Raw genomic sequence first — 26,318 nt, 5'->3', positions numbered from 1 at the left:
AGGGCAGTGACTGCATTTTATTGGAGATGCACAGGCTCTAGATTCTGTGTTTGCATCTAAGCTCTGCCACTTTCAAGCTCTGTGGCTGTGGACAAGCTACTCGATCTACGTTTCAGTACTCTTTTCTGCAAAACAGGATAAATAGTGTTACCTAATCAATCGAGTTATGGTGAGGATTTAGTGAATAAAATGCAAGGGCTAGCACATAGTAAGCACGCAATAGCATTTGTTGAAATTTGCACATCTGGATGATTGACAATTTGCTACTACTGTTTATTGTGGGGAGAACAGAGATCTAAATGTTAAATAACTCTCCCCAAATCAAGGAAGAACTAGGTTTAGAAGTTACATCATTTCAACATCACTTCCCAAATACCTGTCACTTACATGTTGGAAGAAATTTGTTTTATTTAAGAGTGTTTGGGCCAGGAGTGGTGGCTCATGCCTGTAATCCCAGCACTTTGGGAGGCCAAGGCAGGTGGATCACGAGGTCAGGAGTTCAAGACCAGCCTGGCCAACATGGTGCAACCCCGTTTAAAAATACAAAAATTAGCTGGGCATGGTTGTGGGCGCCTGTAATCCCAGTTACTTGGGAGGCTGAGGCAGGAGAATTGCTTGAACCTGGGAGGTGGAGTTTGCAGTGAGCTGAGATTGCACCACGGCACTCCAGCCTGGGCGACAGAGCAAGACTCCATCTAAGAAAGAAAGAAAGAAAAGAAAGAAAGAGTGTTTGGTCTTTTCCTTAAGTAGAAGCTCAGGGTCATGCTACCTAATTTTACATCCTCTGGTTTTAACATGTGAGAGTTAATTTGAGCAAAATTCACTGCTTGTATAAGTTTTCACATTCTTTATCACACCTGCCCCAACTCTCAGTTGTAAACTCCTTGACCCTAAACCTATGAGCTACTTGATAGCAAGGTAGCCATTTCTCTCAAGTAAAGAAGAAATTTCCATAGTACCTGGAGACCCTAAGCTATTCCAGGATGATCCATGACATTTTTCTCAGTTACCTTGCTCTCTTGCTTTGATTTGGGTCTTGCTAGGGGACTGGAATGTAAATCACCTAAGTGACTCAGATTGATACAAATATCTGTTATAAGATTTAAGGGAAAAATAAAATTATCCCAAGGATGTAGCTGACTGGGAGTTGTCAGAGGTACATCGGGACTTCAAGGTTTTGTTCAACTGTCATCTTCTTGGGGCAGAAACGAAAATGTCAGTAGTTTGAGAGTCCCTTTTTGCTTTAGGATAACCACAAATTGCAATCTTGTGGTGACATCAATTGTAGAAGTAGGACAGAGAAATGCTGGTAGCTTAAGAAGAGGTGAGATACCTGCAAACCCTGTTTGAATTCTGCACTCATCTGTTTTAAAGCAGGAAAATGATCACATCATTCTCTGGCTCAAAAATTTCAAATGGCTCTCCATTGTCAATAGGATCAAGCTAGAGTTTTTAGCCTAGTCTCTAAGGTCTGCCACAAATCAGCCTCAATTTACTTTTCTGGCTTTATGACTGCCCCAGCCTTGCCAGCAGCCACACTGCACTTTTCATCATTCTCTAAACAAATATATGTATCCTGTAGTCTTGCTAAGGCAATGCTAAGATGTAATTTTAAGGTGGGGGGGCAATAATAATATTAACTTCTAATCTCATGGGGTAGATAATAATAATAGTCACTATATACCAAACATTGTGCAAAAAATATCTTACACACATCAACTAATTTTAACCTAATCATAATCACTTTGACTAATTTTACTGTTAAAGAAATTTGGGTGTTGAGAAAACTGCCCAAGGTCATAGAGTTAGAAAATGGTGTAGCCAGTATTACAACACAAGACAGTCTGGCTTCTTGAGCACTGTGACATTGTGGAAAGACCTGTACTCTAGAGACGGATTGTTCTGCTAACATCTGGGCCTCCAGAAACGTTTACTGCCTCTGCTGGCTTCTGCCAGCTTTACAAGACTTTGCTGGTTAAACTTGAGCCTTGCAAAAGAGAAGATGGAGAAAATCTCCCTGAGAGCCGGTGTGCTCTTTATAGCCACAGTGTGCATTGTAATTTGATCATTTTCTGTTTTTGTCTAAAAACGACCAAACAAAGCTGAGAGTTGCTCTGTATCATCTCTCTTGCCGAGAACTCTTACTGAGTTAATAAGAGAAATGTTTATGCGAGTTGTATAATTCAAGCTTTCCATGAGAATGCACTGAATTAATGGGTAACAGCTGTGGGTAGTAGTAAAAACAACTTGGCCATACCTGAAGTGCCTTCATAGTTGGAGAGACTGGCCTGCAGTGGTTCTCTATCTTGGCTGCACAAATGACAAGTAGAGCTTTTGAGCAAGACCCCATGACTGGGCCCCGCCCCAGACCAGTTAAATTGTATTCTGGTGTGTATGTAAGTGGGGGTGGGTGGGCAGGCATTGGTAGTTTTTGAAAGCACCCTAGGTGATACTAATATGCAGTTAGGGTTAGAACTGCTAGGCTAGAGAAGAAAGGGCTGTGCTTATGTATTTGTTTATGGTGATCTGCAATCCTTAATAGTAATCTCAATCCCAAATTAACTTGAAACCTGAACAATACAGGTCTTTTTTTTAACTATCCAAAATATATCCTTAACATGTGAAGAATGGCAGGACTCTGAATGCATACATGAGCTACTGAAACACAAGACAGGTTAGATACGGGGCTGTCCCTTGGAATCTTGTTTTTCAAAGTTTGGTCCAAGGATTTGCATTATCAGCTTCAGCTGGGAGCTGGTTACAATGCAGAATGTCAGGCCCTCCCCCTCCGTCTACTGAAACAGAGTTTATATTTTAAGGAGATCTATACTTTCAAGTGTGAGAAGCACTGCCTTGGAGATCATCTCTTTCAGCGCCCTCATTTTATAAACGGGAGAAGAGGAAACAAGATACGAGTGAGATTATGGAACTCCCACCCAGAGACTGCACTAGAACACTGGGATCCTAGAGACCATGTCTGCTGATGCCAGGGCCTGCGACCTTTCCACTCCATTGCGCTGATAGGTCATAAAAATAAATTATGGTGAGTTTCTTTCCCTGAGTGAATTAAGATTATCTCCCTTTCGCATCAAGATTTTTCCAGGCTATGGGATGAAAAATGGAGCTTTAAATGATCAACTCATGTTTGATAAAGGGGAAAAAAACTCCTTGTATACTTTTAAAGTAGAATTGATACATAAAATTTAAATTCACCTTGTCATGAAAGAGAAAAATATAGAACTACTGTAAAAACATTTTTTTTTTTTTTTTGAGACAGAGCCTTGCTCTGTTGCCAGGCTGGAGTGCACGATCTCGGCTCACTGCAACCTCCCGGGTTCAAGCGATTCTCCTGCCTCAGCCTCCCAAGTAGTTGGCACTACAGGTGCCCACCACCATGGCCGGCTAATTTTTTGTATTTTGTATTTAGTAGAGATGGGGTTTCACCATGTTGGCCAGGATGGTGTTGATCCCTTGACCTCATGATCCACCCCCCTTGGCTTCCCAAAGTGCTGAGATTATGGGCATGAGCCACTGCACCCAGTCATAAAAACATTTTTAAGAAAGAAAAATGTGCTTTAAATATGAAGCTATACAATAGAATGATTTTCTTTGAACTATAGGGAATAAAAACAAATTTTACATAACAAAGATTGGGTTTCATTCCAATTAAAGTTTCCATTTCATTCCAATTAAAGTTTCCATTTCCATTCCATTCATCCAGTTATTTGTTGGGTAGAAATTTTTACCAGGGTACAAATTTTTGATGTGAAAAGATGTCATTGTTTATATCTCTCCATAACTGAAATTATTTTACTCTCAAGCACTAAATTCTGCCAGTGGTGTTGGAAGACTTACTATTACCTAATTATGATCACTTGATGAGCAATCTCTTTTGGACTAAATGCTAAGGCAAACACCAGGGTTCACCTCCTTGTTGAGGGGTGAAGGTGGGGAGGATAGTGAGGGTGCTTCCATAGCGTTTGGCACTGGGACAAGGCACAGCTGCCACATAATGTCCCGTGTACTAGCTGAGTGGCATTTGTCTGGTCCCTGACACTACAATATAACTGGTGTCTGTTGTCCATGTCTGCAGCTTAGCCTGCTGCTCTGAAGTCCATGTAACCTGCATCCACTTTGTCTCAACTGTCTTTTTGGCTCTGGAATCTCCCAAACTTACTCGGGGGCTCTTCCATTCTTTCCATGGCTTCATGCCTGGCCTAGAGGAGGGGAGTGCAAAGCACAGGCTTTTCTTAGAGACCCATTGCAGCTGACCTCTGGTCTCAGCATTTAGGAATCTCTCTTGCCTTCCTGTTGGTGGAATGCCTGTCCTTTTGGTAGGAATTGTTCTTACATAATCACACATTTCTTCTGTTCCACGATTCATGGTATAATCTGGTATCATGTTGTGGCTCCTGATATTTAAAAGGAATTTATATTTGGAAAATTTTAAAGACTTTTTTTTCCCTCCCAATGCCTGAATCTTACAACTGAATGAGGTCTCCCCAAGGGCTCAAAAGCCAGGAGCTGAAGGTGCTTCTTCCTTTCAGGCTGGATCACCCATGCCTCGAGAGCTGTGTACAAAGCCCCCAATACTACTTGGGTGGTAGATGGAAGAGTAAGGGCAAACACCTGGAAAATACATTTAAAAAACCCAAACACTACCCTGCCCAAATCCTGCCAATGAAGCCATATTTTAGGTCTAGTATGCTGTTTCTGAATTTCTACATATGAGAGGCAGGGAATTCAATTCTATAAACTTTTTTTGAGTACTCTGTGTAAGATACTTCATAAGGTCCCTGCCCACAGGTGGCACATTAGTTTCCAATAGGATGTAATAAATTACCACAAACTTGGTGGCTTAAAACAATGCAGATGTATTATCATAACAGTTCCAGAGATCAGAAGTACAAAATCAGTCTCACTGAGCTAAGATCAGAGTGTTGGCAAGCCTGTGATTCTTCTGGAGGCTCTATAGGAAGAATCTGTTTCCTTGACTTTTCCAGATTCTAGAAGCTGCCTGCATTCCTTGGCTCATGGCCTCATCCTCCATGTTCAAAGCCAGCAGTGTAGCATCTCCCCTCTCTGGCCTCTGCTTCCACCTTTATAGCTCCTCTCTCTTATAAAAACCATTGTTAAAGGACTAATATCCAGAATCTATAAGGAACTTAAATCAATAAGAAAAAAACCAACTTTATTAAAAACTGAGCAAAGGACATGAACAGACACTCCTCAAAGACATACATGTGGCCAACAAGCATATGGCAAAAAAGCTGAACATCACTAATGATCGGAGAAATGCAAATCAGAACCACAATGAGATACTATCTCACACCAGTCAGAATGGCTAACATGCAAAAATCAAAAAATAACATGTTGGCAAGGCTGTGGATAAAAGGGAACACTTATATACTGTTCGTAGGAATGTAAATTAGTTCAGTCCCTGTGGAAAGCAGTTTGGAGATTTTTCAAAGAACTAAAAATAGAACTACCATTCAATCCAGCAATCCCATTACTGGGTATACACCCAAATGGAAAACAAATGGTTCTACCCGAAAGACACCTGAACTTACATGTTTATCACAGCACTATTCACAATAGCAAAGACATGGAATCAACCTAGGTGCCCATCAACAGTGGACTGGATAAAGAAAATGTAGACGTTTACACCATGGAATACTACATAAAAAATACTACATAGCCATAAAAAAGATTAAAATCATGTTCTTTGCAGCAACATGGATGCAGCTGAAAGCCATCATCCTAAGTGAATTAATGCACAGACAACCAAATATTGCATGTTCTCACTTAGAATTGGGAGCTAAACTCTGGATACATGTAGACATAAAGATTGGAACAACAGAGACTGGGGACTCCAAATGGAAGGAGACAGGCAGGGAGGAAAGGGCTGAAAAACTTCCTATTGGGTACTATGGTTCACTATCTGGGTGACAGAATTAATAGAAGCCCAAACTACAGCATTACACAATATATCCTTGTAACAAGCTGCACATGTACCCTGTGAATCTAAAGAACAAATTAAAACTTAAAAGCAGAACCTTTGTGGTTATACTGAGCCTTCCTGGCTAATCCAGAATCATATCCCCACATCAAGATTCTCAATTTAATTACATCTGCAAAATCCCTTTTACCATGTAAGGTGGCATATTCACAGGTTGTGGGGATTAGCATGCAGACACCTTCGGTGGGGCAGGGAGGGAGTATTATTCACCACAAGGGTGCCAGGGGAGAGGACAAGGATGACAGATACATGGCTGGGAAATTTTCTGAGATATGAATTTATGTTTTTCTTCCTGTATTTTATTATTTATCTTCTCGCATTTAAGCAGGGAGCCAGGCTCTGACCTTGCCTCAGAGGGGGCAAAAGGCAGAAGTTCCTGACAAGACACTTCCCTTTCTGACTTTTGGTTTTTAAAGGCTAAAGTGCATGGAGGAAGTGGGCTGGGTGTCCTGGAGGGAGAGGGGAGAGGGAAGCATGGAGATGGGGTGGGGGTGGTGTTTCCCATCCTTGGGGGTGGGTGGGCGAACCTGGGAATTGTGTGGGAGCTCTTGCTCCCTGGAAGTGCCCTGGGGAGTGATGGGACCTCAAATCTTGACTTTTCCAAGATTTCAGTGTCCCCACACATAGCCCAGAATCGGCATAGCTGCTAAAACCCACACCCCATGGGGGTGTCCTGGTGACTGAGGCAGGTCCCTGGGGTCCTGGCCCTGCAGGGAAGGCTAAGGATGACTGAGAACAAAGTACACCCCAGGATGGTGGGATAGGGATTTGGAATAAAAATAAAATGGTTTGAGGAAAACAGGAAATTCAGTATTTCTTGCTAATATGGTTTGGCTGTGTCCCCACCCAAATCTCATCTTGAATTGTAACTCTCACAATTCCCGAGCCTCATGGGAGGAAGCCGGTAGGAGGTGATTGAATTACGGGGGTGGGTCTTTCCTGCGCTGTTCTCATGATAGTGAATAAGTCTCACGAGATCTGATGGTTTTAAAAACGGGGATTTCCCTGCACAAGCTGTCTTTTTGCCAGCCCCCCTTTGCTTAAGATGTGACTTGCTCCTCCTTGCCTTCTGCCATGATCGTGAGGCCTCCTCAGCTATGTGGAACTGTGAGTCCAGTTAAATCTCTTTCTTTTGTAAATTGCCCAGTCTCAGGTATGTCTTTATCAGCAGCGTGAAAACGGACTAATACACTTGCCCAACTGCCTAAACCGTAAATATAAAATTAAATAAGGGAATTGCTGTAAAAGCCGTATAACTAAGACAGTCGAGTATCTCACTACTCCCAGCTCTCACTCTAGTGTGATTTGCAGGGAAATGACAGGGGGCTACACTGCAGCATGCTAAGTCTAAGGGGCGGGTGCAGGTGGGGGAGGGGAGCACAGGACGCTGAGGGTACCGCATTCTAACTCCGAGGGTCAGGGAAGACTTGCTGGAAGAACTGACTTCGAAGCTGACTGGTAGATGTTCAACCCGGGTGACTGAGAAAATAGTGACAGAAAGAGGGTACATGTGCACAACGTGCAGGTTTGTTACATATGTATACATGTGCCATGTTGGTGTGCTGCACCCATTAACTCATCATTTACATTAGGTATATCTCCTAATGCTATCCCTCCCCCCTCCCCACACACCACAACAGTCCCCGGTGTGTGATGTTCCCCTTCCTGTGTCCATGTGTTCTCATTGTTCAATTCCCACCTATGAGTGAGAACATGCGGTGTTTGGTTTTTTGTCCTTGCGATAGTTTGCTGAGAATGATGGTTTCCAGCTTCATCCATATTAAACCACATAAAATGACATAGGTTTAATATGCTACATTAATCATCACAGTAGAAGAGTTCACCTAAAATCTGTTATTGAAAAGTTCGTGATAAGTAGACATTAACTCCCTAGTGTTCATTTAAGTATGAATTGACCACTCACAAATTGTATTTTAGATATAATATTTTTCATAACATATATTTTATTTGAAACAAAATATAAGGCACAGGATGTAGGTGTACAATGTAGGATTTCATAAGAAGGGAAGGGAACAATTTCAGAAAGCTTTAAACCCTACTTTTCCTTACAATTTCAGATGTGCTTTTGGTGCCTTCATTAAAGACTTTTGTAAACAAAAAAAAAAAAAAGAAAGAGGGAAGAGGGGAGGAGGAGCTTCCATATAAGAATGACAGCCCAGAGGTGAAATTGAGCATGTGCTCTGGTAGCCCAGCTGAGCTCCTTGACCTGGGAGCCTCTGACCTGGGAAGCTGTGCTCCTAGTCCCCCGAAGGAAGGGGCAGGCACATTTCATATTTCATTTTTCATATCTCCCCACTGCCCCCAGGGGAGTGCCTTTTAAATATTTTCATAGGTCTCTCTGCACTGGCCGTGGGTAGATATGAGGGGAAGATGTGGAGCTCAGTGGGTACCTTATTGAGTTGGGAAACTTTGGGGATAGCCTGGCCTGGGGCACATCTCTGAGATGAAATGTGTGCCTGGTGCTCAGAGGATAAGTTGCACTTGAATTCTAGGTTTTGACTCATTTTTTAGAGGTGCAAACTGAAGCTGTGAGAATCAATGGGCTCAATCAGGGAAAGTCGTAGTGGAATTAAGGAAGGGGATGGAGTTAGATTGGGTTAGATTGTAGACTAGTGGAGCTCAAAATGCAGCCCACACCCCAGATTTTTTTTTTTAAATCAAGAGGTGGTATAGTTTTCCAGGCCAGTGTTCACAACATCATTGAATATGGCCAAAGGAATAATACTCTAAGCACTAGAAAAACAAATCGTTCCTTATTACTTTGTTTCTGTTTGTTCCAGATTCTAACTTGGGATTACAGGAATTTATTTTCTCACAACCCCAGAAATAAAAGTACCCCCTTCCTGCCTCTCACTCCCAACCCCTCACTTACACTGGCCTGACTTTCACATGTTCCCCGGGTTGGGAAGGATGGGGCACGGGACTTCCTGGCATGGGCTGGGCGGGAAGGGGGTGCACAGGGGCTTCAGGAAGCATCTGTGGGGTTGGTGGGAAGGAAGAGCTAGCAGGAGTGTGAGGCAAAGGCTCCTGTATGCCCAGGTCAGTGCAGGGGAAGACAGCAGAATAGTTTCCCGGGGGTCTCATAGGACTGTGATTCTTAAGGAAAGGCTGGTGAGGGGAGGAAGAGGAGAGAAGAGAATAAAAAAGAGAGGTGGGGAGTGGGACTGAGCCAGTTATCTGATGTACACAGCATGGAATGGAATCCCACTGGCTACCAGTACCCTGGGGAGATGGAAGAACCTGGGGTCCATGAAAGATCTGGATGGTAGGGATAAGGAGATGTCCTAGCTCCTTTATGTGATTAGTCTTACAGATTATTGCCTGTGTTGCTGAGTGTTAGGGACTTAGCTATTCAACATGGGGTAGAAGTACTAGCCTATTGGTAAACTGTACCATTTATCAGCTTGTCTTGCATTGGTTCAAGGAGAAAAGCCATCTGAGATGGGAATCAGCCTGGGAAAAAAGTTGAAGAGTAGCTCAAAAAATTTTTAAAATACTTGAAAAATCAAACATAGTAGAAAGTTGGCACCTTCTAGGTTTCTGTATTAACCATGCTTTTTAGTCTAGGCAACCCTCTGATTAAGTAAAGGATAAATATTTATAAGTTAAATTTATAAATAAAAGATGGTAACATCCTCTGAATGCAGAATACCAAAAAAATCCACCATCTCTGATGGAAAAAGCCACTTCAACTTTTGTTGACTTAATCATGAGTCAATTCAATTATTAAGTTATTGGTTTCAAAGCATAAGTGAAACAAACAAATGTAAAAAATGTCTTATTCACTTCTAATTTGCAATCTAATTGGAAGATGGAATTTAAATGCAAGGAAGTTTAATAAATTTAAAATATTATAATATGCTAATTTATCATCATTAAGAAACCAGCTGGGCATGGTGGCTCACGCCTGGAGGCTGGGTGGATCATATGAACTCAGGAGTTCAAGACCAGCCTGAGCAACATGGCGGAACCCTGTCTCTACATACATACATACATACATACATACATACATATTAGCCAGGCATGGTGGTGTGTCCCTGTAGTCCCAGCTACATGAGAGGCTGAGGTGGGAGGATGACTTGAGCCTAGGAGGCAGAGGAGGTTGCAGTGAGCCAAAATCATGTTGCTGCACTCCAGCCTGGGTGACAAAGCCAAACCGTTTCTCAAAAAAAGAAAAAGAAAAGAAAAGAAAAGAAAAGAAACCTCCATGATGGGTGTTTCAAAGACCTTGGGAAGATGGGGCAGTCATTGGTATCACGGAATTCTGGGTGTTGTGTGCTGTGCATTCTTGAATAATACTGACCTGAAAATCTTTGTTCTTCCTTGAGAGAAACGGTATTTGTTTGCTATTGCTCACATTGCAAACTCAAATGGTAAGACAGAAGGTAGGCCATATTATTACCCAATTACAACAGAAAATTGTTTGATTTTCTTGGGCTTGTGCATATGGTGAACATTTGGGAATTACAGCCTTGCTGCTAGCAGAACATTTTAACTAAAGGCAGTAAAATGAGCACAGACTTTGGACTTTTAGCTAGATCATTCTATATACAGGCCATTTCTGCTTCATATTGAGAGATTTAGCTAGCAATCTTAGGAAATTATTATGAGAGTAAAGTTGACTCCAAAAGAAACTTAGAGAATGTGAATCTGTGTTCAAAGTTCAGCCAAAACAAAGAACTAGTTCCATGTCAGCATGAGTTGCCAATAACAATGTTATAAAAAATGTTTTCCGGCAGCTAACAGTCATTTTTTTTTTTTTTTTTTGCCTGCACTAAATAACTCAAACCATACTTAGTAAACAGAAATTCTGGAAGCAATTTCAAATAATGGGTCTCCATAGCATGCCACATAAAAATAGAAAGTTAAAGATTGAGAACTTACTCATGCAAAGGTCACTTAGAAGGTTTTCCACAATAATGGGATTTGAGTCAACAAGTATTCATTGAATGCCTATTATGTGGTCAGCTTTATGAGGGATGGTGGTGGATGGGAAGTGGGACTAATGAAGAATCATACCTAAGATGTGGTCCCTGACTTGGGGGAGCCTTCACTAATTTTGAGGAACAAGTCAGAAGCACATGAAAGGGCTAAATAACAATCTAAAGCAATGCAATGTTGACGTTATGTATTTCAATAAGAAGTGAAATACCTGCAAATGTGGTGGGTGGTCATGAATGAATGCAGTGAAGATTGGAGCAAGTTTTCCTGGGCTAGAGAAGGTGTGGAGTGAGAAATTAGAGAGAAAGGGCATTCCAGGAGGGTTTAGCAGGAAGCAAGAAGGACGGCAGGTTAGGGAGGTAGGATGGCACCGGAGTCATTTGCTGGCATTTGGAAGTCTTGTTTCCCTGCCTCACACTAACTTTACATATCTGTCTCTCTGCTTTGCACCCAACTCCATTTCTTTTTCTTTTTCTTTTCTTTTCTTTCTTTTCTTTTCTTTTTTTTTTTTTTTTTTTTTGAGACGTAGTCTTGCTCTGTTGCCCAGGCTGGAGTGCAATGGTGCGATCTTGGCTCACTGCAACCTCCACCTCCCGGGTTCAAGTGATTCTTCTGCCTCAGCCTACTGAGTAGCTGGGATTATAGGCCTACGCCACCACACCTGGCTAATTTTTGTATTTTTGGTAGAAACGGGGTTTCACCATGTTGGTCAGGCTGGTCGCGAACCCATCTCCATTTCTTAATACTGCCCGAACCATTTGCCTCTTACCACTGTGTTGCTCTTTTCTCCATCCAGACTTGTTTTTGTACTATATCAGGAGTTAGACAGCTTGGGTCTAACTCCTTGTGGGGAAGGGAGTGGCTGTTATTTGACAAATTGTGACTCTATGTTGTGATCCAGGCTTGTCTTAAAAATCAGACTACAAGAGTGAGTGCAACAATGATGTGAACATATGTCATGCCACCAAACTGTAAAATAAAAATGCATGTAATGGTAAATTTTGTGTGATGTCTCTTTTACCACAATTTAAAATAAAACCAAACACCATCTCCTTGACCTGAGTAAGGGAGTTTCCAGCTTTGTTGGAGAGGGTTATAGGCAGTATTAAAAAATATCAGTTCAGCAATTTGGAATATTTTCTTCCTCTCAAGGAGTCAACCATTATAAATAACTGTAGGTTCCATAATGAAAAATAAAAGGCAGAGAGAATTTTAGCCTTTAAAACATACTTTACCCACCTTTTACCACAGCACTTGCACTGTGAATTATATGTAATTTCTTTAGTCAGCTGACTTCTTGAATCACCCGTATTCCTTTAGATTGTTGTTGTGGTGGTGGTTCTTCTTTCTTCCTTCTTCCTTCCTTCTTTTCTTCTCTTCTTCTTCGTCTTCATCTTCTTCTTCTTCTTCTTCTTCTTCTTCTTCTTCTTCTTCTTCTTCTTCTTCTTCTTTTCTCCTTCGTCTTCACTACAGAACATGGCAGAGCAATCAAGGCTATTGCTATCTTTATTGTAGTTGCCTAGGTAGGCTATGCATGATCCCCAGGATGTACAGAATTGTACTAGGAGGGGAAAAATATATCACTGCTGGGGCACAATCCTGGCTCCTACACTTACCAGTTGGGTAAGTTATTTAACCTCTATGTGCCTTAGTTTTCTCATCTTTTTTTTGTTTTAAAGATTTTATTTTTATTTATTTATTATTTTTAAATTATTATACTTTAAGTTCTGGGATACATGTGCAGAACATGCAGGTTTGTTACTTAGTTATACACGTGCCATGATGATTTGCTGCACCCATCAACCCATCATCTACCTTAGGTATTTCTCCTAATGCTATCCCTCCTCTAGTCCCCCCACACCCCTACAGGCCCCAGTGTGTGATGTTCCCCTTCCTGTGTCCATGTGTTCTCATTGTTCAATTCCCACCTATGAGTGACAACATGCGGTGTTTGGTTTTCTGTCCTTGCGATAGTTTACTGAGAATCATGGTTTCCAGCTTCATCCATGTCCCTACAAAGGACATGAACTCATCATTTTTTTATGGCTGCACAGTATTCCATGGTGTATACGTGCCACATTTTCTTAATTCAGTCTATCATTGTTGGACATTTGGGTTGATTCCAAGTCTTTGCTATTGTGAATAGTGCTGCAATAAACATACGTGTGCATGTGTCTTTATAGCAGCATGATTTATAATCCTTTGCGTATATACCCAGTAATGGGATGGCTGGGTCAAATGGTATTTCTAGTTCTAGATCCCTGAGGAATGGCCACACTGTATTCCACAATGGTTGAACTAGTTGACAGTCCCACCAACAGTGTAAAAGTGTTCCTATTTCTCCACATCCTCTCCAGCACCTGTTGTTTCCTGACTTTTTAATGATCACCATTCTAACTGGTGTGAGATATCTCATTGTGGTTTTGATTTGCATTTCTCTGATGGCCAGTGATGATGAGCATTTTTTCATGTGTCTGTTGGCTGCATAAATGTCTTCTTTTGAGAAGTGTCTGTTCATATTCTTTGCCCACTTTTTGATGTGGTCGTTTGTTTTTTTCTTGTAAATTTGTTGGAGTTCATTGTAGATTCTGGATATTAGCCCTTTGTCAGATGAGTAGGTTGCAAAAATTTTCCCCCATTTTGTACGTTGCCTGTTCACTCTGATGGTAGTTTCTTTTGCTGTGCGGAAGCTCTTTAGTTTAATTAGATCCCATTTGTCAATTTTGGCTTTTGTTGCCATTGCTTTTGGTGTTTTAGACATGAAGTCCTTGCCCATGCCTATGTCCTGAATGGTATTGCCTAGATTTCTTCTAGGGTTTTTATGGTTTCAGGTCTAACATTTAAGTCTTTAATCCATCTTGAATTAATTTTTGTATAAGGTGTAAGGAAGGGATCCAGTTTCAGCTTTCTACATATGGCTAGCCAGTTTTCCCAACACCATTTATTAAATAGGGAATCCTTTCCCCATTGCTTGTTTTTGTCAGGTTTGTCAAAGATCAGATGGTTGTAGATATGCGGCATTATTTCTGAGGGTTCTGTTCTGTTCCATTGAACTATATCTCTGTTTTGGTACCAGTACCATGCTGTTTTGGTTACTGTAGCCTTGTAGTATAGTTTGAAGTCAGGTAGCGTGATGCCTCCAGCTTTGTTCTTTTGGCTTAGGATTGACATGGCGATGCGGGCTCTTTTTTGGTCCCATATGAACTTTAAAGTAGTTTTTTCCAATTTGGTAGAGAAAGTCATTGGTAGCTTGATGGCGATGGCATTCAATCTGTAAATTACCTTGGGCAGTATGGCCATTTTCATGATATTGATTCTTCCTACCCATGGGCATGGAATGTTCTTCCATTTGTTTGTATCCTCTTTTATTTCCTTGAGCAGTGGTTTGTAGCTCTCCTTGAAGAGGTCCTTCACATCCCTTGTAAGTTGGATTCCTAGGTATTTTATTCTCTTTGAAGCAATTGTGAATGGGAGTTCACTCATGATTTGGCTCTCTGTTTGTCTGTTATTGGTGTATAAGAATGCTTGTGATTTTTGCACATTGATTTTGTATCCTGAGACTTTGCTGAAGTTGCTTCTCAGCTTAAGGAGATTTTGGGCTGAGATGATGGGGTTTTCTAGATATACAGTCATGTCATCTGCAAACAGGGACAATTTGACTTCCTCTTTTCCTAATTGAATGCCCTTTATTTCCTTCTCCTGCCTGATTGCCCTGGCCAGAACTTCCAACACTATGTTGGATAGGAGTGGTGAGAGAGGGCACCCCTGTCTTGTGCCAGTTTTCAAAGGGAATGCTTCCAGTTTTTGCCCATTCAGTATGATATTGGCTGTGGTTTTGTCATAGATAGCTCTTATTATTTTGAGATACATCCCATCAATACCTAATTTATTGAGAGTTTTTAGCATGAAGGGTTGTTGAATTTTGTCAAAGGCCTTTTCTGCATCTATTGAGATAATCATGTGGTTTTTGTCTTTGGTTCTGTTTATATGCTGGATTACGTTTATTGATTTTCATATGCTGAATCAGCCTTGCATCCAAGGGATGAAGCCCACTTGATCATGGCGGATAAGCTTTTTGATGTGCTGCTGGATTCAGTTTGCCAGTATTTTATCGAGGATTTTTGCATCAATGTTCATCAAGGATATTGGTGTAAAATTCTCTTTTTTTGTTGTGTCTCTGCCCGGCTTTAGTATCAGGATGATGCTGGCCTCATAAAATGAGTTAGGGAGGATTCCCTCTTTTTCTATTGATTGGAATAGTTTCAGAAGGAATGGTACCAGCTCCTCCTTGTACCTCTGCTAGAATTCAGCTGTGAATCCATCTGGTCCTGGACTTTTTTTGGTTGGTAAGCTATTAATTATTGCCTCAATTTCACAGCCTGTTATTGGTCTATTCAGAGATTCAACTTCTTCCTGGTTTAGTCTAGGGAGAGTGTATGTGTCGAGGAATTTATCCATTTCTTGTAGATTTTCTAGTTTATTTGTGGAGAGGTGTTTGTAGTATTCTCTGATGGTAGTTTGTATTTCTGTGGGATCGGTGGTGATATCCCCTTTGTCATTTTTTATTGCATCTATTTGATTCTTCTCTCTCTTTTCTTCTTTATTAGTCTTGCTAGTGGTCTATCAATTTTGTTGATCTTTTCAAAAAACCAGCTCCTGGATTCATTAATTTTTTGAAGAGTTTTTTGTGTCTCTATTTCCTTCAGTTCTGCTCTGATTTTAGTTATTTCTTGCCTTCTGCTAGCTTTTGAATTTGTTTGCTCTTTCTTCTCTAGTTCTTTTAATTGTGATGTTAGGGTGTCAATTTTAGATCTTTCTTGCTTTCTCTTGTGGGCATTTAGTGCTATAAATTTCCCTCTATACACTTCTTTGAATGTGTCCCAGAGATTCTGGTATGTTGTGTCTTTGTTCTCATTGGTTTCAAAGAACATCTTTATTTCTGCCTTCATTTCGTTATGTACCCAGTAGTCATTCAGGAGCAGGTTGTTCAGTTTCCATGTAGTTGAGCAGTTTTGAGTGAGTTTCTGAATCCTGAGTTCTAGTTCGATTGCACTGTGGTCTGAGAGACAGTTTGTTGTAATTTCTGTTCTTTTACATTTGCTGAGGAGTGCTTTACTTCCAACTATGTGGTCAGTTTTGGAATCGGTGTGGTGTGGTGCTGAACAGAATGTATATTCTGTTGATTTGGGGTGGAGAGTTCTGTAGATGTCTATTAGGTCTGCTTGGTGCAGAGCTGAGTTCAATTCCTGGATATCCTTGTTAACTTTCTGTCTCGTTGATCTGTCTAATGTTGACAGTGTGGTGTTAAAGTCTCCCATTATTATTGTGTGGGAGTCTAAGTCTCTTTGTAGGTCATTAAGGACTTGCTTTATGAATCTGGGTGCTCCTGTATTGGGTGCAAATACATTTAAGATAGTTAGCTCTTCTTGTTGAATTGATCCCTTTACCATTATGTAATGGCCTTCTTTGTCTCTTTTGATCTGTGTTGGTTTAAAGTCTGTTTTATCAGAGACTAGGATTGCAACCCCTGCCTTTTTTTGTTTTCCATTTGCTTGGTGGATCTTCCTCCATCCCTTTATTTTGAGCCTATGTGTGTCTCTGCACGTGAGATGGGTTTCCTGAATACAGCACACTGATGGGTCTTGACTCTATCCAATTTGCCAGTCTGTGTCTTTTAATTGGAGCATTTAGCCCATTTACATTTAAGGTTAATATTGTTATGTTTGAATTTGATCCTGTCGTTATGATGTTAGCTGGTTATTTTGCTTGTTAGTTGATGCTGTTTCTTCCTAGCCTTGATGGTCTTTACAATTTGGAATGTTTTTGCAGTGGCTGGTACAAGTTGTTCCTTTCCATGTTTAGTGCTTCCTTCAGGAGTTCTTTTAGGGCAGGCCTGGTGGTGACAAAATCTCTCAGCACTTGCTTGTCTGTAAAGTATTTTATTTCTCTTTCACTTATAAAGCTTAGTTTGTCTGGATATGAAATTCTGGGTTGAAAATTCTTTTCTTTAAGAATGTTGAATATTGGTCCCCACTCTCTTCTGGCTTGTAGGTTTCTGCCAAGAGATCAGCTGTTAGTCTGATGGGCTTCCCTTTGTGGGTAACCCGACCTTTCTCTCTGGCTGCCCTTAACATTTTTTCCTTCATTTCAACTTTGGTGAATCTGACAATTATGTGTCTTGGAGTTGCTCTTCTCGAGGAGTATCTTTGTGGCGTTCTCTGTATTTCCTGGATTTGAATGTTGGCCTGCCTTGCTAGACTGGGGAAGTTCTCCTGGATAATATCCTGCAGAGTGTTTTCCAGCTTGGTTCCATTCTCCCCGTGACTTTCAGGTACACCAATCAGATGTAGATTTGGTCTTTTCACATAGTCCCCTATTTCTTGGAGGCTTTGTTCATTTCTTTTTATTCTTTTTTCTCTAAACTTCCCTTCTCGCTTCATTTCATTCATTTTGTCTTCCATCGCTGACACCCTTTCTTCCAGTTGATCGCATCGGCTTCTGAGGCTTGTGCATTCATCATGTAGTTCTGGTGCCATGGTTTTCAGCTCCATCAGGTCCTTTAAGGACTTCTCTGCATTGGTTATTCTAGTTAGCCATTCATCTAATTTTTTTTCAAGGTTTTTAACTTCTTTGCCATTGGTTTGGACTTCCTCCTTTAGCTCGGAGTAGTTTGATCGTCTGAAGCCTTCTTCTCTCAACTCGTCAAAGTCATTCTCCATCCAGCTTTGTTCCGTTGCTGGTGAGGAGCTGCGTTCCTTTGGAGGAGGAGAGGCGCTGTGATTTTTAGATTTTCCAGTTTTTCTGCTCTGTTTTTTCCCCATCTTTGTGGTTTTATCTACCTTTGGTCTTTGATGATGGTGACGTACAGATGGGTTTTTGGTGTGGGTGTCCTTTCTGTTTGTTAGTTTTCCTTCTAACAGTCAGGACCCTCAGCTGCAGGTCTGTTGGAGTTTGCTGGAGGTCCACTCCAGACCCTGTTTGCCTGGGTATCAGCAGTAGTGGCTGCAGAACAGTGGGTATTGGTGAACCACAAATGCTGCTGCCTGATTGTTCCTCTGGAAGTTTTGTCTCAGAGGAGTACCTGGCCATGTGAGGTGTCAGTCCGCCCCTATTGGGGGGTGCCTCCCAGTTAGGCTACTCAGGGGTCAGGGACCGTCTTGAGAAGGCAGTCTGCCCGTTCTCAGATCTCAAGCTGCGTGCTGGGAGAACCATTGCTCTCTTCAAAGCTGTCAGACAGGGACATTTAAGTCTGCAGAGGTTAATGCTGCCTTTTGTTTTTCTGTGCCCTGCCCCCAGAGGTGGAGTCTACAGAGGCAGGCAGGCCTCCTTGAGCTGTGTTGGGCTCCACCCAGTTGGAGCTTCCCGGCCACTTTGTTTACCTACTCAAGCCTAGGCAATGGCAGGCGCCCCTCCCCAAGCCTCACTGCCGCCTTGCAGTTTGATCTCAGACTGCTATGCTAGCAATGAGCGAGGCTCCGTGGGCGTAGGACCCTTGGAGCCAGGTGTTCATTATAATCTCCCGGTGTGCTGTTTGTTAAGCACATTGGAAAAGCTCAGTATTAGGGTGGGAGTGACCCGATTTTCCAGGTGCCATCTGTCACCCCTTTCTTTGACTAGGAAAGGGAATTCCCTGACCCCTTGTGCTTCCCGGGTGAGGCGATGCCTCACCCTGCTTTGGCTCACACACGGTGCGCTGCACCCACTGTCCTGCACCCACTGTCCAGCACTCCCCAGTGAGATGAACCCGGTACCTCAATTGGAAATGGAGAAATCACCCGTCTTCTGCGTCGCTCACGCTGGGAGCTGTAGACTGGAGCTGTTCCTATTTGTCCATCTTGGCTCCCGAATTTGATCTTGTCATTATGTTCCTAGCTGGTTATTTTGCCTACTAGTTGATGCAGTTTCTTCATAGTGTCAATGGTCTTTACAATTTGGTATGTTTTTGCAGTGGCTGGTACCAGTTTTTCCTTTCCACATTTAGTGCTTTCTTCAGGAGTTCTTGTAAGCAGGCCTGGTGGTGACAAAATCTCTCAGAATTTGCTTGTCTGTAAAGGATTTTATTTCTCCTTTGCTTGTGAAGCTTAGTTTGGCTGGATATGAAATTCTGGGTTGAAAATTCTTTTCTTTAAGAATGTTGAATATTGGCCCCCACTCTCTTCTGGCTTGTAGGGTTTCTGCAGAGAGATCTGCTGTTAGTCTGATGGGCTTCCCTTTGTGGGTAACCTGACCTTTCTCTCTGGCTGCTCTTAACATTTTTTCCCTTCATTTCTACCTTGGTGAATCTGACAATTATGTGTAGTCTCATATTTCTTAGAGGCTTTGTTCATTCCTTTTTAGTTTTTTTTTCTCTAATCTTGTCTTCATGCTTTATTTCATTAAGTTGATCTTCAATCTCTGATATCCTTTGTTCTGCTTGATCGATTCGACTATTGATACTTGTGTATGCTTCACGAAGTTCTTGTGCTGTGTTTTTCAGCTCCATCAGGTCATTTATCTTCTTCTCTAAACTGGCTATTCTAGTTAGCAATTCCGCTAACCTTTTATCAAGGTTCTTAGCTTCCTTGCATTGGGTTAGAACATGCCCCTTTAGCTCAGAGGGGTTTGTTATTACCCACCTTCTGAAGCCTACTGTCAATTCATCAAAGTCATTCTCCATCCATTTTGTTCCCTTGCTAGCGAGGGGTTATGATCCTTTGGAGGAGAAGAGGCATTCTGGTTTTTGGAGTTTTCAGCCTTTTTGTGCTGGTTTTTCCTCATCTTTGTGGATTAATCTACCTTCGGTCTTTGATGTTGGTGACCTTCAGATGGAGTTTCTGTGTGGATATCCTTTTAGTTGTATTGATGCTACTCTTTCTGTTTGTTAGTTTTCCTTCTAACAGTCAGGCCTCTCTGCTGCAGGTCTGCTGGAGTTTGCTGGAGGTCCACTCCAGACCCTGTTTGCTTGGGTATCACTAGCGGAGGCTGTAGAACAGCAAAGATTGCTGCCTGTTCCTTTCTCTGGAAGCTTCATCCCAGAGGGGCACCCACTGGATGCCAGCCGAAGCTCTCCTGTATGAGGTGTCTGTCAACCCCTGCTGGGAGGTGTCTCCCAGCCAGGAGGCATGTGGGTCAGGGACCCACTTGAGGAAGCAGTCTGTCCCTTAGCAGAGCTTAAGCACTGTGCTGAGAGATCCACTGCTCTCTTCAGAGCCAGCAGGCAGAACATTTAAGTCAGCTGAAGCTGTGCCCACAGCCACCCTTTCCCCTAGGTGCTCTTTCCCAGGGATATGGGAGTTTTCTCTATAAGCCCCTGACTGGGGCTGCTGCCTTTCTTTCAGAGATGCCCTGCCCAGAGAGGAGGATCTAGAGAGGCAATCTGGCTACAGTGTCTTTGTGGCACTGTGGTGGGCTCCGCCCAGTTCGAACTTCCCAGAGGCTTTGTTTATATTGTGAGGGGAAAACCACCTACTCAAGCTTCAGTAATGGCGGATGCCCCTCCCCCCACCAAGCTCGAGTGTCCCAGGTTGACTTCAGACTGCTGTTCTGGGAGCGAGAATTTCAAGTTAGTGGATCTTAGCTTGCTGGACTCCATGGCGGTGGGATCCACTGAACTAGACCACTTGACTTCCTGGCTTCAGTCCCCTTTCCAGGGGAATGAATGGTTCTGTCTCGCTGTCATTCCAGGTGTCACTGGGGTATGAAAAAAAAAAACAAAGAAAAAACCTCCTCCAGCTAGGTCGGTGTCTGCCCAAATGGCCACTCAGTTTTGTGCTTGAAACCCAGGGCCCTGGTGGTGTAGGCAGCCAAGGGAATCTCTTGGTCTGTGGGTTGCAAAGACTGTGGGAAAAGCATAGTATCTGGGCTGGAGTGCACTGTTCCTCATGGCACAGTCCTTCACAGCTTCCCTTGGGTAGGGGAGGGAGTTCCCCGACTCCTTGCATTTCCTGGTGAGGTGATGCCCCATCCTGCTTCTGCTCACCCTCCATGGGCTGCACCCACTGTCTAACCAATCCCAGTGAGATGAGCCAGATACCCTAGTTGGAAATGCAGAAGTCACCCACCTTCTGCATTGATCTCTTTGGAAGCTGCAGACCGGAGCTGTTCCTATTCGGCCGTCTTGCCAGCCACCCTTCTCATCTTTAAAGAGTTAATAATGATTAAATCAGTGAATTAATATAAAGTACTTAGAACAATGATTAGCACATAGTAAGCAATCAGTGTGTGTTAACTATAATGTTAGTGATCCCTTTATCAGTGTTGAGGATCTATCTCAAAATTTAAACCAGTGATATATGGTGGACTGTCTTAGTCCATTTATGTTACTATAAAGGAATACCTGAGGCTGGGTAATTTATAAAGAAAAGAGATTTATGTGTTTCATGGTTCTGCAGGCTGTACAAGAAGCTGGTGCCAGAATCTGCTTCTGGTGAGGGCTTCAGGCAGCTTCCACTCATGGCAGAAGGTGAAGTGGAGCTGGCATATGCAGAGATCACATGGTGAGAGTGCAAGCAAGAGATAGAGAAGGAAGTGCCAGGCTCCTTTTAACAGTCAGTTTTCACAGAAACTAATAAAGCAGAAACTCATTCATTCCCCCTCCCCCCATACCCAGGGTGGGGATTAATCTGTTCATGAGAGATCTACCCTCATGGCCCAAACACCTCCCATTAGGCCCTACCTCCAACATTAGGAATCAAATTTAAACACGGGGTTTGAGGGAACAAACAAGCAAACTGTAGCAGTGAACCATCTTTAGAGGCACTAATAATAATCCAGTGTCTGAACAGAAGAGGCTGAGAGTGAACATGGTAGCTTAACTGAATGTTATCTCTACCTAGTCTCTGCCAGTGCCAGCAACACCTCTACACACTGGCACTGCTCTGAGCCCCCACTACCTCTGAAAACACTTCTACAGGTGGTGATACCTGGGAGTGGAGGGCTAGGGAGGTTGGTTTTGTTTATGGCGAAAGAAGAAATACGAATGGAAATGGGATAACATGAAAACATCTTCCAAAATAGTTTAAGAAACTGATTTTATATATAAAAGACTTGGAATTAGGGAGCCATGTCCATAAACATGGAATTTAAGGTATGAGAGGAGAATGAAGAATCAAAGAAGAAGCAATCAAAGAGAAAGGAGACAAACCAGAGAAGGTGCCCTTATGGAAGCCATAAGAAAAACTGTAAGCAGAAGAAGAGATCCAGCTGAATACTTGATCCCTAACATCAGAACTTGGGATCTTCCACCTATAGTTTATCAAACATTTCTCACAAACCCTAAGAGTCTGTGACTCAGCCAACTCTTTCAGAAGGTTCTTGTGGTCTTACTCATCATTAGTAAACTCTCCTGCCCACTCACCCCCCTTCAGAACTAGAAAGTTGACCATTAACTTCAGATAGCCCCAGTTCATGCAATACCCAGCACTAGCCTTCTTCCTGCAACTAGTCTGTTTTCTTCTGCCTTCCCAAAGCAGAAGGAGGTCTCTAGCACAGTGGTTAGGAGCTGGGCCCTGGAGCCACACCAAAGCAGAAAGGCCAATTTAGTATATAGTCATAATGATTTCAAAATTACAGCCATGTATTTTGAACTCTTTGCATTTTGAAATGATGTCATCCTTGTTGCTTACTTGGTAGAATTTCAGTTTTCTCTCCTTTCTCAGCTCTGCTTTTCCAGTTGCATTTAATATGTGGTGAACTGATGTTTAGTTGCTGATTCATGATGGTCCCCTGACCAAGTCACTTGACCCTCTGTCCTAAGCTTTTTACCCAGGAAATTGCCAATTAATTTTTAATAAAATATCTCAGAATGATCCTGTAAAACAAACATATCCCAAGGACTTCTAAATCTATTTAAGACTCTCCTCCTTCCTCTCTGAGGCTGCCATATTTTTCCTTTCCCTAACTCGCCTTCTTACATCTTCTTAAATGTGGCCACATCCCAGGGCTCAAGTTGTGGCTCTCGGCTCATCTCTCTCATTATGGACTGAATGTTTGTTTCCTCCCTCTCCTCTCCTCCCCCAGAATTCATATGTTGAAGTCCTAATCTCCATTGTAATAGTATATGGGGGTGGGGTCTTTGGGCGTTAATTAGGTTTAGGTGAGGTCGTGAGGGTGGATCCCCCATGATGGGATTATTCCTCCTATAAGAAGAGGAGGAGATGTCAGAGCTCTCTCTCCCTCCACATGAGCACACACAAAAAAGAGGTCATATGAGCACACAGTGAAATTGTAGGACAGGAAGGAGGCTCTTACCAAGAACAGAATCTGGTGTAATTTGATCTTGGACTTCCCAGCCTCCAAAACTGTGAAAAATGAATTTGTTATTTTATTTGTTATTTAAGCCACCCAATCTATGGTATCTTGTTATAGCACCCTGTGCTAGGACATGTGTCATGGTATTCATTTACTTTGAGGCCTTTATCTATCTCCTCTATGCTGTTTTCTTCCAAATCTATATCTCTCCTCTTCTCACCTGAATTTTGTTCTAGATTTTTCATTGCCTCCATTTAAGTGTTGTGCTTTCAGTGCAAGCTGAACACATTCAGACACAACATGGTTCTGTCTACAAATCACTGAGACTCTTGTCTGACTTTTCCCTTTTCCTCACCGTTAGATATATTTAATTGACAAGCCCTAAAGATTTTGTTCACCCTTTTGGGAAGTATCATATTCTGCCTCTAAAATGGTCCTTATTAGATTATAATTCCCTTTTGGTTGTCAGCTTTTGAGGATAAGGACTACTATATCTTACCTTTAAATCCCTATTTAGCAGGCATGCAATAAATATTTGCATTTACTAGTTGCGTTACAAAGAGTATTTCATGCTTAAATACATTTGTAAAGCCCTAAGTCAAAGGTAATTGGAGTTCCTTATTCCTTATTAGACCATTAGTGGTTATCATTAATTCCTAAAAGAGCCTCACAGTATGCAAATCTATTCAAAATTACTTGATCTTAGGATCCATTTTTCATAGCACCAATCTGCATCTCCCTGAACAAAAAGTTCTTGAAACAAAGTTTGTGAAATGTTATGTTAGGATAATTGATTAATTATTCACATACAAAAATACAAAATACAAAAGTAAAATCCACACGGATTAAAATGTTACATATAAAATATAAATACAGAGATAAGGCAAGATGGCAGATAGGAGGCAGGATTAGCTTGCGCTCCTGCTTAGACAGAGCAGTGTGTGAAGACTCACATTGTGAACTTTTGCTCCAAGAACCACCACAGGAACATACCAGAAAAGCCGAGAGAATCCAAAGACCCTTTGAAGGAACTGGGTCACTGCTGCAGGTTCCCCGAAATGCTGAAAAGCTGAGTTTGCTTGCTTTCTTAGTGGAGAGGCTTCATGGTGTGGGGCAAGTTCTCAGCCCTGGTCACCAGCTGCCTGGAAATAGACTTGGTGCTGTTGAGGGGGAGCACGGTAGGAGTGAGATCAGACTTTTGGACTGTGGGCTGTGTGTGAGTGGGGTGAGGCCTGTGACTGCTGGCTTTCCCCCACTTCCCTGGCGACTTGTATGACTCAGCAGAGACAGCCATATTCCCCCTGGGAATATAACTCCCATTGGACTGGGCCACACCCCCATCCCCCACAGCAGCCACAGCAAGCCCTGCCCAAGGAAGGGCTGAGCTAAGACACACCTATCTCTGGAACTACCTGGTGGTCTTTCTCTGCCCACCCTGGTAGCTGAAGACAAAGGACATAATCTCTTGGGAGCTCTATTGCCCTACCCACTGCCCAAGAAATCTGAATACTTAACCAGGTGTCCCTAGGGCAAGTTTGCATCCTCCCTATAGGCCCATAGCTGATGTGCTCTTGAAAGTGTCACCTCCTGGCTGGAGGCCAACCAACACAAAACCAGTGCATGAAACAAAAACACAACCAAGGACCCTCACAGAGTCCACTTCACACCCCTGCTACCTCCACCAGAGCAAGTGCTGGTATCCACAGCTGCAAGACCTAAAGACAGATCACATCACAGGACTCTTTGCAGACATTCCCCAGTACCAGCTCATAGCTCTGCTGGGTGGCTAGACCCAGAACATCAAAAATGATCACTACGGTTTGGTTTATACCATTCCTAGGAGAAGGGGGAGAACACTACATCATGGGAGCACCCTATGGGACAAAAGAATCTGAACAGCAGCCCTTGAATCCCATATCTTCCCTCTAACATAATCTACCCAAATGAGAAGGAACCAGAAAAACAATTCTGGTAGTATGACAAAACAAGGTTCTTTAATACCCCCCAAAGTTCATACCAGCTCACCAGCAATGAATCCAAAGCAAGACGAAATATCTGAATTGCCAGAAAAAGAATTCAGAAGATTGATATTAAGCTAATCAAGGAGGCACCAGAGAAAGGTGAAGCCCAACTTAAAGAAATTTAAAAAAAGATGATATAGTTCATGAAAGGAAAATTATTCAGTGAAATAGATAGCATAAATAAAAAACAATCACAACTTCTGGAAATCAAGGAGACACTTAGATAAGTGCAAAATACACTGGAAAGTCTCAGGAGTAGCATTGAGCAAGCAGAAGAAAGAACTTCAGAGGTCAAAGACAAGGCTTTTGAGTTAATCCAATCCATTAAAGACAAAGAAAAAAGAATAATAAAAAAAGCCTCCAAGAAGTTTGGGACTATGTTAAACACCCAAACCTAAGAATAATTGGTATTCCTGAGGAAGAAGAAAAATTTTAAAGTTTGGAAAACATTTTTGAGGGAATAATTGAGGAAAAACTTCCTTGGCCTTGCTAGAGACCTAGACATCCAAATACAAGAAACTCAAAGAACACCTGGGAAATTCATCACAAAAACGTCATCACCTAGGCACACAGTCATCAGGTTATCTAAAGTCGAGACGAAGGAAAGAATCTTGAGAGCTGTGAGGCAAAAGCATCAGGTAATGTATAAAGGAAAACCTATCATATTAACAGCAGATTTCTCAGCAGAAACCTTACAAGCTAGAAGGGATCGGGGTCCTATTCTTTAGCCTCCCTAAACGAAACAATTATTAGCCAAGAATTTTGTATCCAGCAAAACTAAGCTTCATAAATGAAGGAAAGATACAGTCTTTTCCAGGCAACAAATGCTGAAAGAATTTGCCACTACCAAGTCAGCACTACAAGAACTGCTAAAGGGAGCTCTAGATCTTGAAACAAATCCTTGAAATACACCAAAGTAGAACCTCCTTAAAGCATAAATCTCACAGGACCTATATAACAATAACAAAATGAAAGAAAAAAACAAGGTATTCAGGCAACAAATAGCATGATGAATAGAACAGTACTTCATATCTCAATACCAACATTGAATGTAAATGCCCTAAATGCCCCACTTAAAAGATACAGAA

General features: G+C 42.1%; 1 protein-coding gene and 1 long non-coding RNA gene across 2 annotated transcripts in view; both read left to right on the top strand.

Annotated features, from left to right (window-relative positions):
- LOC134760145 (uncharacterized) overlaps positions 1–3,181 on the top strand; it is a 34,734-nt gene extending 31,553 nt beyond the window's left edge. The window contains exon 4 of the long non-coding RNA XR_010137040.1: positions 2,874–3,181. This is a non-coding gene — a long non-coding RNA (uncharacterized LOC134760145). The remainder of the gene's footprint in view (positions 1–2,873) is intronic.
- The window catches only part of TXNDC16 (thioredoxin domain containing 16), a 460,012-nt gene that overhangs the window by 161,754 nt on the left and 271,940 nt on the right, over positions 1–26,318 (top strand). The gene's annotated exons all lie outside the window — the stretch shown is intronic.

The sequence above is a fragment of the Pongo abelii genome, chromosome 15, assembly GCF_028885655.2.
Source record: "Pongo abelii isolate AG06213 chromosome 15, NHGRI_mPonAbe1-v2.0_pri, whole genome shotgun sequence".
Classification (NCBI taxonomy): Eukaryota; Metazoa; Chordata; class Mammalia; order Primates; family Hominidae; genus Pongo; species Pongo abelii.
Note: the sequence above shows the minus strand (reverse complement) of the source record. Positions and strands in the feature narration are given on the sequence as shown.